The 11,997-nt window shown below is 44.6% G+C and overlaps 1 protein-coding gene across 5 annotated transcripts in view; it reads right to left on the bottom strand.

The window, feature by feature from the left end:
- Positions 1–11,482, bottom strand: part of TIAM2 (TIAM Rac1 associated GEF 2) — a 220,996-nt gene extending 209,514 nt beyond the window's left edge. For 2 of the 5 annotated variants that reach the window (XM_087425108.1, XM_087425107.1), the window contains exon 1: positions 11,312–11,482. The gene's annotated coding sequence lies outside the window, so the exon portion shown is untranslated. Of the gene's footprint in view, positions 1–10,938; positions 11,172–11,311 lie in introns of those variants that run through there. The other 3 variants (XM_087425110.1, XM_087425106.1, XM_087425109.1) reach the window with 2 other exon arrangements.
- Between the last annotated feature and the right edge of the window lie 515 nt (positions 11,483–11,997).

The following is an 11,997-nucleotide window of genomic DNA, read 5'->3' on the forward strand; positions in this document are numbered from 1 at the left end:
AGGCACCAAGGAGACAAAGTAACACAACATGGGAAGATTATTAAACTATGAGCTCCTTCCAGGAAAAGCTAGTTCGAGTACCTGAAAATAAGTAGGAACAGAACCATTTCTCACTCCCAGCCGGAAGTGATTAATTTCACCATCCTTCACATTTTGTGAGGTTTGAGGTATGTATCAGTCATCCACATGACTAAAATTGCTGACCTGCAAAATAAACACATAAGAGGCTCTATGCTGTTAGTTGTAAGCCACATCTCAATTTCATGCTCTTTTAACAGATTTCAAGAATGCCAAATGAGAAATTACAATATGAAGCTTGAACATATAAAACTGTGAGACATTACTGTGAGCATCAACCTATTTGAACCTACTCCTCATTTTTCCCTTTATGAAGTAAAATCTTTCTAACTAGTCCCAGTAAGCATTCACTAGATGAACTTTCATCTTGAAAAGTCAATATATACTAAAATGGAGAGGCTTGCGTGGGGAAGGCATGACATGAGAGAGAAGCTTTTGGCTAATCTCCTAAACTGAATACTGTGAATAGCATGATTGGCTCACAAACAACATAATCATTGCCGTAGCCTCTGCTCATTTATTTGCTTAAGATTTATTAGTATAAAGAGCTCCATTGCAATAACGATGATTTGATAGGTAAAGCCTTCCTCATCTTAGTAACGTCCCCCTACCCCCATCCCACACAAGCTCCTACACGTTTGCATACACTTGCGAAAGCCTGTGTCATAATTCAATAACAAAGACACAAGACTTGAAAACCAAGACTACAGACCACAATTTAAGGGTTATTTCTATTTGACTACATAGTAAGCTTCCTTTTCTTGGACTTGCCACTGTCATCGCAAGGCTGTAGGTACCTGCCCATACAATTGAGGGTGCACTGGGGAGCACAGCACACTGCCTTACAAAAAAAATCATTCGTAGCCCCCAAACTACCATCTTTATTGACATATTACTAAACTATTCCATTAGTTTGGATATAAGCAAAAACAAAACGTATTTTGAATTTCATAGACATCTGCTTTATAACTATTTTGCTTATGATTAATATAGGTTGATAGATGTTGAAGATGTCAGTTGTTTCTTCTTAAAACAATTATTAACAGAAGCATCCTAGTTATTTATAACATAAGGGCAGGACAAAGCTATGTTTCCTCTTACACAAAATAAAGGGGTGAACTAGATTGGTTCTAGGATTCTATTCAGCTCAAATAATGTATACAGTATCCTCAAACCCCCTACTTACACTTAATTAGGAAAAGGCCTATTTATCTTAGTGCAATTGACAGAATCTGCTTTAACCAAAATAAGTTTCAGTTGTAGGCTCAAGTTGTACATTCTGTGTAAGGTTGCACATTCCTTTGGGCAGGCTGCTACTACACAAGCTAAGTAGTTGTTATTGCCTTTGCTAATTCCAAAAACTCAGAGGTTCAGTTACCATTGCACAGAAAATCTAAAACATTTCCTGGCTTTTTGGTGCAGTCCTCATAACAAGTCCTTCTAATTTTTAAGCACTAGAGAAAAAAGTCCAGAGTAAAGAACTCTGGGATGTTCTTTACTAGCCTAACTTTGCTTGCCATCACTTTCTTATGATGGAGGAAGTAAAGCGGGTCATTTACCTTCCTTGAAAACATCAAGCTTCTCTTCTGAAAAATGGGTTCATTCAATAATTTCTAAAGTGTTATTCTGGGCTGGCCCTGTGGCATAGTGGCCAAGTTCACACACTCTGCTTTGGGGGCCTGGGGTTCGCAGGTTCAGATCCCAGATGTGGACCTACACACCACTCATCAAGCCGTGCTGTGGCAGCACCCCACATACCAAATAGAGGAAGATTAGCACAGATGTTAGCTCAGGGACAATCTTCCTAAAGCAAAAAGAGGAAGATTGGCAACACACGTTAGCTCAGGGCCAATCTTCCTCACCAAAAAAATTAAAAAAAAAAAACTCAGTAAATTGTTATTGTTCTAAAATGCTTACTAATATCTAATAACTATTAAAATAACATAGCATTATTTGGGACCACATCACTTTGAATATACACATGTGAATAAAAATTCTTATCTAAGTATCACTATTATTTACATGTTTTTTTAAAGTTTGTCATATCTTCAACTGCACACAGAAATATAAATGTACTTTTACATTTTGAAATTATTCAAGAATTTTAATGCACTCTATAAATGTTTAAAGGTTTTCCTGTAGACAACAGAAAAATTACATGATGTGTTTTTATTGTTAATAAAATATGTGTGCCCATTCATTTTCACAAGTACCCATTTATTGATTTGCTGAACATTCCAAGCATTAGCTGCCAACTCTGTACATGCCATTTGAGTTTTAGTGAATTTTCTAACTAATGAGATTTATCAAGCAATCAAAATTTAGCTTCCGTGACAGACAGGTTTTCAGAAAATGCCACATTGCAATGACATTCTCTTCCCAACACACACCAAGACTCCAGCTATGTCAACCATCCTTCTGGACGCAATTTCCTCACACATTTAGACTAATGGCCAAGGTAGAATTTATTATTACAGTCAGATTTGGTGACACCTCTAAATTTTTAAAGACAGGTAATTTTAAAATTCCAACTACAGAGAAAGCTGAAACAGAACCAAGCAAAATGCTGCTTGTTGGTATTTCTTAGGAAACTTAATTGAAGGGATAGAAAGGCTTCTTCATGAATAGTTATTACAAACTACATGTTTCTAAGTAGGTTGAAATTATCCCTACTAGTTGTCACTATTAATACGCTTATAATTAATATATTTAACAAAGCTTTTCTTTAGAAACCAGATGTTGCTTTTTAAAAAGAGTTTCAGTCAAACCACAAATCATGAATCAGTCTGAAATAAGGAAATCTGTACTGCATTTACATGAGGGTAACCTACAAATCTCTTACTCATCTCTGGCAAATTAAGTAACATGGTCAGGTCCTCACAATCCCATACGAGCCACTTCAGACGGGCCTCACACCGGGGGAAGACCTGGGAAAAGAGATCTGGGTTCAGGTCTGCACCCTCGCTCTCTAAGCTGAGTGTCCTCAGCAGCAAGTCTCACCTAAAGGGCAGAGTTTCCCAAAATACGATCAGACACGAGCAACACCCAGCATGCTTGATAAAATGCACCCTGGACCTCCACAATCATCATCTCAGAGTGAGTTCCAGGAATCTGCATTTTAACAGAATCTCAAAGTGATATTTATGCAAACTTAAGTTTCAGAGCTCCCATCGCTGGCTTTAGCTTCTCTACCTGTTAAGAGAAGGTAACAAGACTTGACCATTATCTCTAATCCCCCTCTGGCTCATCTTCACAACCTGTCATATTAAGACTCAGCAATGCCATCATTTTACCAACATTCTCATAGTAGCTTTACCTTGGATCCAATGTGGCTACTTTGTTCTACATATATTGTACATGGCTACTTTGTTTACATAAATTCTATGCGACTACTTTGTTTACATATATCCTATATGGCTACTCTGGTGACATATATCCTATATGGCTACTCTGGTGACATATATTCTATGTTGCTACTGTTTACATATATTCTACGTGGCTACTCTGTTTACATATATTCTATACCTTCCAGGCTCTCCATATCTCCACCTTCACTATCTCCATTAAGGCATTGATCTTATTTCAGTTTCTTCCTTGGCCATTATTCTAGTTCAACACTAAATTCCCCATTCCAGAGGCCCTGAATTCACCATATCCACAGCCCCCAAGATCACAGATAGCAACCTCCTAGCAATGTCTAATTACTCCATCTGGATTTACCAAGACCCAACACGCTCAGCCGCTCTGCCCTCCTTCCTAGTGTTGGGTGATGGTTGCCTGCTATCTAGTCATGTTCAAATGCCGGTGTGCATAATAGCACGTAACAGATACATTACTTTTAAATGTTTATAAGTGTTTTCTTTTGCTTTCTTATACTCTATTGCTACACAGAATCATTGAGTTTCATAGCTGAAAGGATCCTTAAAAATCATGTAGTCCAATGTGACTCCCGTGCCCACCAAAGTTACAAATTAAGAAATGGAAACCCAGAGAGAATGTCATGTTTTGTTCAAGATCACACAGCTATTTTTTGACAAAACTACTCAAAACTCAGGGCTTTTCAATCTACCCAAAACCCAGAGTTCCAGCCTTCTTTTCAGTATGGAAGGCTGACTGCCTGGATTATTACCTCTGACTGCACAAATACTGAGAACAATTTAACCAAATATACATATAAGTATCTTTTAAATACCTTGTTGTTTATCAGAATGGAGAAAAGTGAAGGCACTTACCAGAGTTACAGGTGACCCAAAACATCACAAATAGCAAACTTTATGGAAGGATCACTTTTATATAGTAAATAAGGAATCCAGCTGGGAAAGGGGGAAGGACGCAGACACATATGCAACAACCACTGTGCAGGAAATGCAGCCATTTAGAAGATGGACTCCAAGAGGGGTGAAGACAGTGTTACTTTTCAAGAGAAAAGAGATTCTCTGAAAGATCAGGGAGAGCTTCAAAAGGATGACATTTGAGATGAGCCTGGAGGGCTGAGGAAACCAGTGCCCTCCACTTATAACAACAAAATTCCAACATAGAAGAAGAAGGAAAGTGACCAGCCACCAGAGGTTGGATGTGTGGATCCATAATGAATGGATTCAACCCGTGAGATTTCTGATTTCCTTTAAATCTTGTGTAAAATGAAGTTATTTGCCAACATGATACGCAGTGCACTTCCCAACAAGAAGCTCAACAGACAGCTGTCAAGGGAGACTTACTCTAGATAACTATGGTTTCATAGAATATTTAGGATAATCCAGAGGGAAAGTTCAAAATGGACAAGTTAAATGGGAAAATATTTTGGTTTCTGATTTGGCAGATGTTCCTCAAGGCTTCACACAGTAGGTACTGATCCCAGAAGTTTCTGATGCCACCAACACAAATAACTTAATTCATTTTAATGCAGTCCAGAAGTGTTCTGCCTCAGTTTCTGTTAGTGTGTATAAATGCCCTCTTTTGAAAGTGCAATAAATCCTTTTTAAACCAGCCTCATAGGTTATCCAGAGTGGTTAGGGTAAGTATGGTTATTATTCTGCTAACCACCACTTCAGCCTGAGGAGAAAAGTTAATGAGAAGGATTTGATGCCTCAGCTACCAGAAGACAGTGGGAGTCATTAGAGAACAATTTTATTTTCTCCCTGAGGAATCTATGGCCCTCAAATATTTAGGTGACTCGCCAAATGAGTACAAGGTATATTCCACACGAGACTCTAGATCTACTAATACCCAGTATAATGACACTGCTGCTTACGATTCCACACTTAGGCAAGACAGAAACTTATTTTTTAGCACTTTATGATTGATAAAGTCCATTTAAAGAGTCAAACATTTGGCAAAGGGTCACTCACCTTCATAATCATGATATTACCTTTCAAAACAATTTCAATTAACACTTCACGCATTCTATCAACCACCATTTAAGAGCATCCACTAACGCACCACACTGGGCCTGGGAGGAATACAAAAATAAAATCAGCCAAGTCCTCCCTGCGTGATGGAGAAATCACCCACAACTAGATATCAGATGATGAATGCAACAGCTGATACAGACCACGCACAAACAAAGCATCTGTAAGCACAAGAAAGAGTGATTCAGGCTCAGAGGGGAGGCTTCGCTGAGTCTCAAAGGACGATGAGGAGGAGTTGGCCAAACAGAAGAACCGTGAAAGGGAATGACAGAGGAAACACGTGCGAAGGAACGGAAAAATCAAGGCGGATGGCTGTACTTCGCCACCCCAACCCAGCTCCATCCTGCTGAACATCCTTATTGTACATAATTTGAGATAGCAGAATCACATACTGCTATCTCGAGGGAGGGAGGGAGAGAAGAAGGAGGGGGGAGAGGGGGGAGGGAGGAAGGAATAGCTAACACTTCTTGAACTCCTTCATTGTGGCAGGCTTAATTCTAAGCAAATTATGCTAACTAATTCCTTAATTTCACAATTCTCGCAAAAATCTTCTATGAGGAAAACAGTGTTGTCACCCTCCATTTACAGATGAAAATCTTGAGGCATAGAATGCTCTTTACTAGACAAAAAAAATTTTGATTTTTAAAATAATAATATAATATTGCACTAAAACCCGTCACTTTATTTTTAAGATGCTGGGAATCCTTCCCTTTTACCAGTTTCAGAGAAGATTTGCAAGTTTATTTACTATGCCATTTCCCAAACTACTAACGACAAGAGAATCTCCAAAATTCTACTTTTACATCCTGCTCCCAACGCAAAGGAATCAGTTAGTAATGGGAACTCTTGAAGAATCACATCCAAGAGACACATTCAGAAATCTAACCCTGAATTTAAGAGAAACCTTGTAATCCCACACCAGGCAAACACAACGAAAGCTGCAGCCCAGACTGTGTTACCCAATCTACAAACCTCATAAATGGAAACAAAGCAGACCAGTTTCCAGCTGGATGGATGCCTGGGGAGGAGCGGGCTGGGTCCCAGGCCAGAGGGAGTCCAAGGTGGGAAACACATCACACACTCCTGGCGGGGAACGTTCTCGGGGCACCAGCCTATGTCTACTGGCCTTAGTCTGTGGGAGGGCTTCAGACTGAGCACTTCTTGTTCTCTCTTAAAATTAAGCACAACTAACTCATAAAAATAAAAGCTTCCCAATTCTGCATTGTTTTTATTAAAATCTTTGATTCATTTGCAATGATAGACATGTTAACAGTTGGGACAGGACGGAAGAGAGGGAAGAACACGAAATGAGGCAGACCTGGGTCAGATCCAGCTGTGCGACTTCGTAACTGTATGAACTTGGGTAAGGGGCCTCCACATCCCCAGCCTTCTCCTTCTGTGTTGCTCAGAGCAGTGAACATCCTTAACCGGATATAATCCACTCTGTCCTCCACTTTTCTCACTCGCCAAGTCCATTCCACCTAAATCTTTCCCCTCGTCTGTCCTCACTACCCTATTGCTGCTGCCTTTGATCATCTGCGCTGTTACAATTGATCACCTTTCTGCCAGTCTTTTTTTCCTAAATCCACTCACCACAATCTAAAGAGGGGCTGATCTAAAATGCAAATCACTCCTCTGCCTAAAACTAAAGTGATTGACATTTGTGTTACTTAATGTCACTCGCCCTTCCTCTCTACTTGAAGTAAATTCTTACTGAAGTTCAGATTAAAGGTACTTAATACATCACAGGGGCTCACTAAACACCTGCTCAATGTCGAGGGGCAGCCGTGTAGGCTCAGTCTCTTCCTCATTGCACAAAAGCCGTGCTGTTCTCTTCAGAGGAACAGTCCGGACGACGTATACACGGAGCCCAGCACAGTGCCTGGCAGGCACTTCCTGCCACGGATTCTGACTCTCATCTTGTTACTGTTCAGTGCTCCAAAGTCTGCAAGGTGCTTTCGCGCATGTGAGCACATTCGATCCTTCTAACAACCCTGAGACTCAGGAGGTCACATGAAGAAACTGAGGCTGGTGATGTTGAAGGCTGGCAGAATCAAGGCTAGTTTTTGGACAGACCTACTAACTCCAAATCCTGAGTGTTTATACTATGTCTTTCTGTCAGGAGTTCTGGCTTCTTTTATAGAAAACAATTCCTACCCACCTCTTCCATCAAGTTTATCCAATAATTTTTTGTTTTTGCAGGGGAAGAGTCGCCCTAAGCTAACATCTGTTGTGAATCTTCCTCCCTTTTCTTCCTCCCTCCAACCTTCCCCCAGAGCCCCAGTACAGAGTTGTGTATAGTTGTAAGTTCTCCTGGTTCTTTGATGTGAGCCGCCACCATAGCATGGCCACCGACGGACGAGTGGTGTGGTTCCACACCTGGGAACCAAACCTGGGCCACCGAAGCAGAGCACACCAAACTCTAACCACTAGGCCACCAGCGCTGGCTCTCCAATACTTTTTATTGCATTAAGGAATACAAACACATAGACCAGATTCCACTATAATGGACGCCAAGGGACTTTGGCTTGTGCTTTATCATAAATTACTCTAAATAAGTAAGCTATCAACTCGCTCATTCACTCATTCCTTCATTCAGCAAATATTTATGACAAGACTGCTTTGCACAGGGCATTGTATTAGGTGCTGGGAATCTTCCCTTTCCCCCCAGATACTGAAATTAGTCTATACCTTCGAGGTTTCCCAACAGAAGCCAACGACGTAAGATATAGAAGGCTGTTCTCATAAGTACTTGAATAAAAAGGGGAATGAACTAAGAGCCAGGAAATCTGAGAGCTCACCCTGGTCACGCCCCTACATAAGCTCTGTGACCTTGGACAAGTCCCTGGTACTAAGTTTCTTACCCACAAAAGGGAAAATTGGCCCATATTATCTTTAAAGTGATTCTATGCTATGAATTCTAGAGATTCCAGGATTCCTTACAACTGGCAAGTACTTTTGACATTTACAAGTATATGATTTTGATACCACAATTTTAGAAATTTTTGTGAGATGATCCATACATTGATTGTAGCTTGAAAAATATTTCCAGATTGCCCCACGCCTTGTTAGAAGTTTTTAACTACATACAAATTGGGAGCATTTATAAGAATCTTGCAGCCAACTGAGCTTGCAAATTGCCCTGACATGAAAACTGCATTTTTCACGTGTAAATTGTGATCTGAAATGCTAATCTCACTGGAGAACCGAAATAAATCAGACTCAAAGCCTTCTTTTCTCACTTTCTTGTTTAATTCTGGAACATGTCACTTTAGGGTGACTTAAATTCTTGTATATGAAACGGCACTTCAATCCAATTTATTAGTACATGTTAATGTGAGCAAAGTTCTCTACGGCCTTACTTTCAAGATTCCTGCACCCTTATCTCTCTCAGCAAATCGTGATTAGACGTGTAAACCTCAGTGGCTTGAAACGCAGCCACTAAGGAGGCCCACCACGTGTTAGCACACATCTCTGATGCCCACCTGTGCATTCACACTCCCAGATTCTTCCCTGTAATCAAGTAGAAGACATTCATCTAAGGATCACTTGAACAGCCAGACATAAGCTGGAGCAACTGAAACACATTCCTATATATCCACTTCTACGTGAAATCTGCCCCCAAACTCTTGCTTCTTTCTAGAATTCTGTAGAAACGATCTTTTCTTTTCCCACTCAATCAAGGAACCTTAACTGAGTTCCTGCTCTGTCAGTCTCTGTGATGGGTGCTGAGCACAGTAGTGGGCAGGGGCTGAAGCAGGATTGCCACTAGCGCATACTGTGCCTTGGGGTGAATTACAAAAGGTGCCCCCTTCCAGTGGAGAGGAGTGCGCCAGGGGCTTGGCAAGTGGAGTAAAAATTGGATTTCAGCCTTCATTTGCCCATTGGACAGGATGACCTTGTGCAGTGAACAACTTGCACAACTGTACAAGGTGACATGTCCAGATACGTAAAAAAAAAAAAAGTTTTCTAGTAGAAGCATTGACTCCTAGAAAAGAAAGAGCTTAACTGCTTAGAGATAATGAGAAGGAAAGCCTTCTGGAGAAGGCATTTGACTGACACATGAAAGATGTGTGGGTAATCAACAGATGGACAAGTGCAGTAAGAACAGTGTAAGCAGAATGTTCCTTCATTCCGGATAGGAGTCTGGAAACGACAACTTGGAAGTAGCTTGATGGGTCTGGCAGTGTGTGTGTATGTGCATATGTGTAAGGGGGGAGGGGAGAGGAGGCCTGAGAAATAGTAGATGAGACTGGACAGGGAGGCAGGGACCAGACTCTGGAGCATCTTCTAGGGCGTGTTCAGGTGTTGAAACCTGATGCTGAGATCGTTAGGGGCCTGTTTTGCCACTGCAAATAATAAACTCTTTTTCAGTTACACCTTGCCATATTTTTCACATTTGCCAATCACAAAAATCTCTGATACCCTAAAGCAACAAGTCTTTCCCTATAAGCTGAGCGAGTAAAATGTAAGACAAGTTTGCTTTTAGACCTGCACCAGTTTCAATCCTACATTTTTAGAACACAAAACCCATAAAGCATGTCAGGAAATATTTTTAATATTTTAATATTTCTAACATTTAACAAGCTCTATTGGTGATGCTCAAATTATAAGCCCAGTAGCTGACACTTTTTATTCAGAGCCTAGGCCTGAAATATTTATGGCATATGGTCTGCACCTGCGAGGAACTTGGAAGATTTATTTTAAAAACTTTTAGAGACGCTCCGGCTGAAATCTTGAAATGCTGAAAATAATTATGTCAGCGGCGTTTGAGGAACAGGAGGTAGAATGGGTGAATAATCGTCAGAAGGGGACCCCCAGACCTTCACCACATAGTGGATAAAGATCTTATCACGACCCAAGGCCTCCTAGAAGATTACAAGTTCACCAGGCAGCCTCTTGCAGTGCCGCTGCGGAGGAAATGCAGGAAAACCTCCCCAGGAATGGAATTACCTTCAGGGCCAAGCAGCCTCTCCCCTCTCCTTCTCCCCCGAATTAAATCAAGTTACCCTATGTTGCTATTTAAAAAGTAAGAGGCGGCATGGAAGCTTAAGTTTCACCACTTCTTAAAGATACACTACCCCGTGCAATCTTACTCCCGCACCTTTAAAGGCGGCGGCTGTCAGCAGTCAATTGGGGGAAGAATGGACTCTTTTCATCCTAAACTGCTTTTGGTAAATATGATCCATTTGGGACACAATGTGTCGGCTTTCCCAGAAACTTGGCACCTCGGCCCCCCTTCCCTCCTCCCCCGAAGCCGGCCCGTCGGGGACGGTCGGGGGACGGCGGTGGCGGGACTTCTCGCCCGTCCCCGATGCCCGAGGGCTGCGCAGGGGCCGCCCGGGGCTGAAAGGGCAGCCGCCGACGCGCCATGTGCGCTCCGGCCCCGGCCCCGGCCCCGGCCCCGCTCCCGGCACCACGACCGCGCGGCCCTGGGCGCGGACCTGCTTACCCGGGAGGCCAGGGCTGGGCAGGGCTGGGGGCGACCCGGGCACCGCGTGGCAGGCTGTCTGGAAGTGCTTCCCCGCCCGGCCAGGCTGCGCGGGAGAAAATGGACGCGCTGGGGGCTGCCACCCTGCGCGGGGCTCGTGCCCGGCTCTGCGCTCCGGAGCCGCGACCCCCGGCTCGGCTCCCGGGGAAGCGGGAGGAGGGCCCGGGAACAAGGCGGAGAGGAGGTGGCCCGGGGGCCGGGCCCGCCCGCGGGGAGGCCGCCGCCGCGGGAGCCGCGCGCTCCGAGCGCCCCGGGCCGGCACCGCGCCGGGGAGGGGAGGGGAGGGGAGGGGAGCGGGGGCTCGCCCTGCGCCGCCCGCCCCGCCGCCGCTTACCTCGGGTGGAGCGTCGGGCACTGCGCACGGGCCGCCCCGCCCGCCGCGCCCCCAGCGCGGGGACGCGGGGCGGCGCCCGGGGCGAGTTGGAGAAGTTGCCGGGGTCACGCAGTCCTCCCGGGGCGCGGGCTGGGAGCCACCGCGGCCACGGCTGTCCCTGCCCTGCGCGCAGCGCCTGTGGCGCCCGGAGCGGCCGCGCCTTCCTCCGGGGCCGCTCGGCCCGCCTCCCTCCCCGCCCCCGCCGCCCAGCCCACCCCGTCGCTCCCATCCCTCCCCATCCCCCGCGCCGGTGCCCCGCCGCCCGCAGCCGGGCTGGCCCGCGCTCCTGCGCGCTGCTCCCACCGTCCCCTCCTGCGCTTTCTGTGGGACATCCCAACTAACGAAAACCAAGAACTCAGCAAGCATTGAGGCAGCGCCTACCAGGAGCTGGGCGCTCTGCCTGCCATCGCGGATGCGATGAGGGAAGAAGATCCAGTCCCTCCCCCAAAGAGCCAAGAGCAGAGAAGACATTTCCTTGGGTACCACCGAGGACAGGAGCAGGCGGAATCTGAAGCCTCCTGCGGCAGGCAGGAGAAACGACTCACCTCCTTCTCTTCCTGAGAAGAGGAGAGAGATGGAGGTGACACTTGGGTGGAGACCCGAGAGTCCCGGAGAACTGGGACTTTCCAGATGGAGAAGCTGCAGGG

Source organism: Ceratotherium simum, chromosome 38, assembly GCF_057802395.1.
Source record: "Ceratotherium simum simum isolate JZ-2026a chromosome 38, ASM5780239v1, whole genome shotgun sequence".
In the NCBI taxonomy this organism is placed as follows: domain Eukaryota; kingdom Metazoa; phylum Chordata; class Mammalia; order Perissodactyla; family Rhinocerotidae; genus Ceratotherium; species Ceratotherium simum.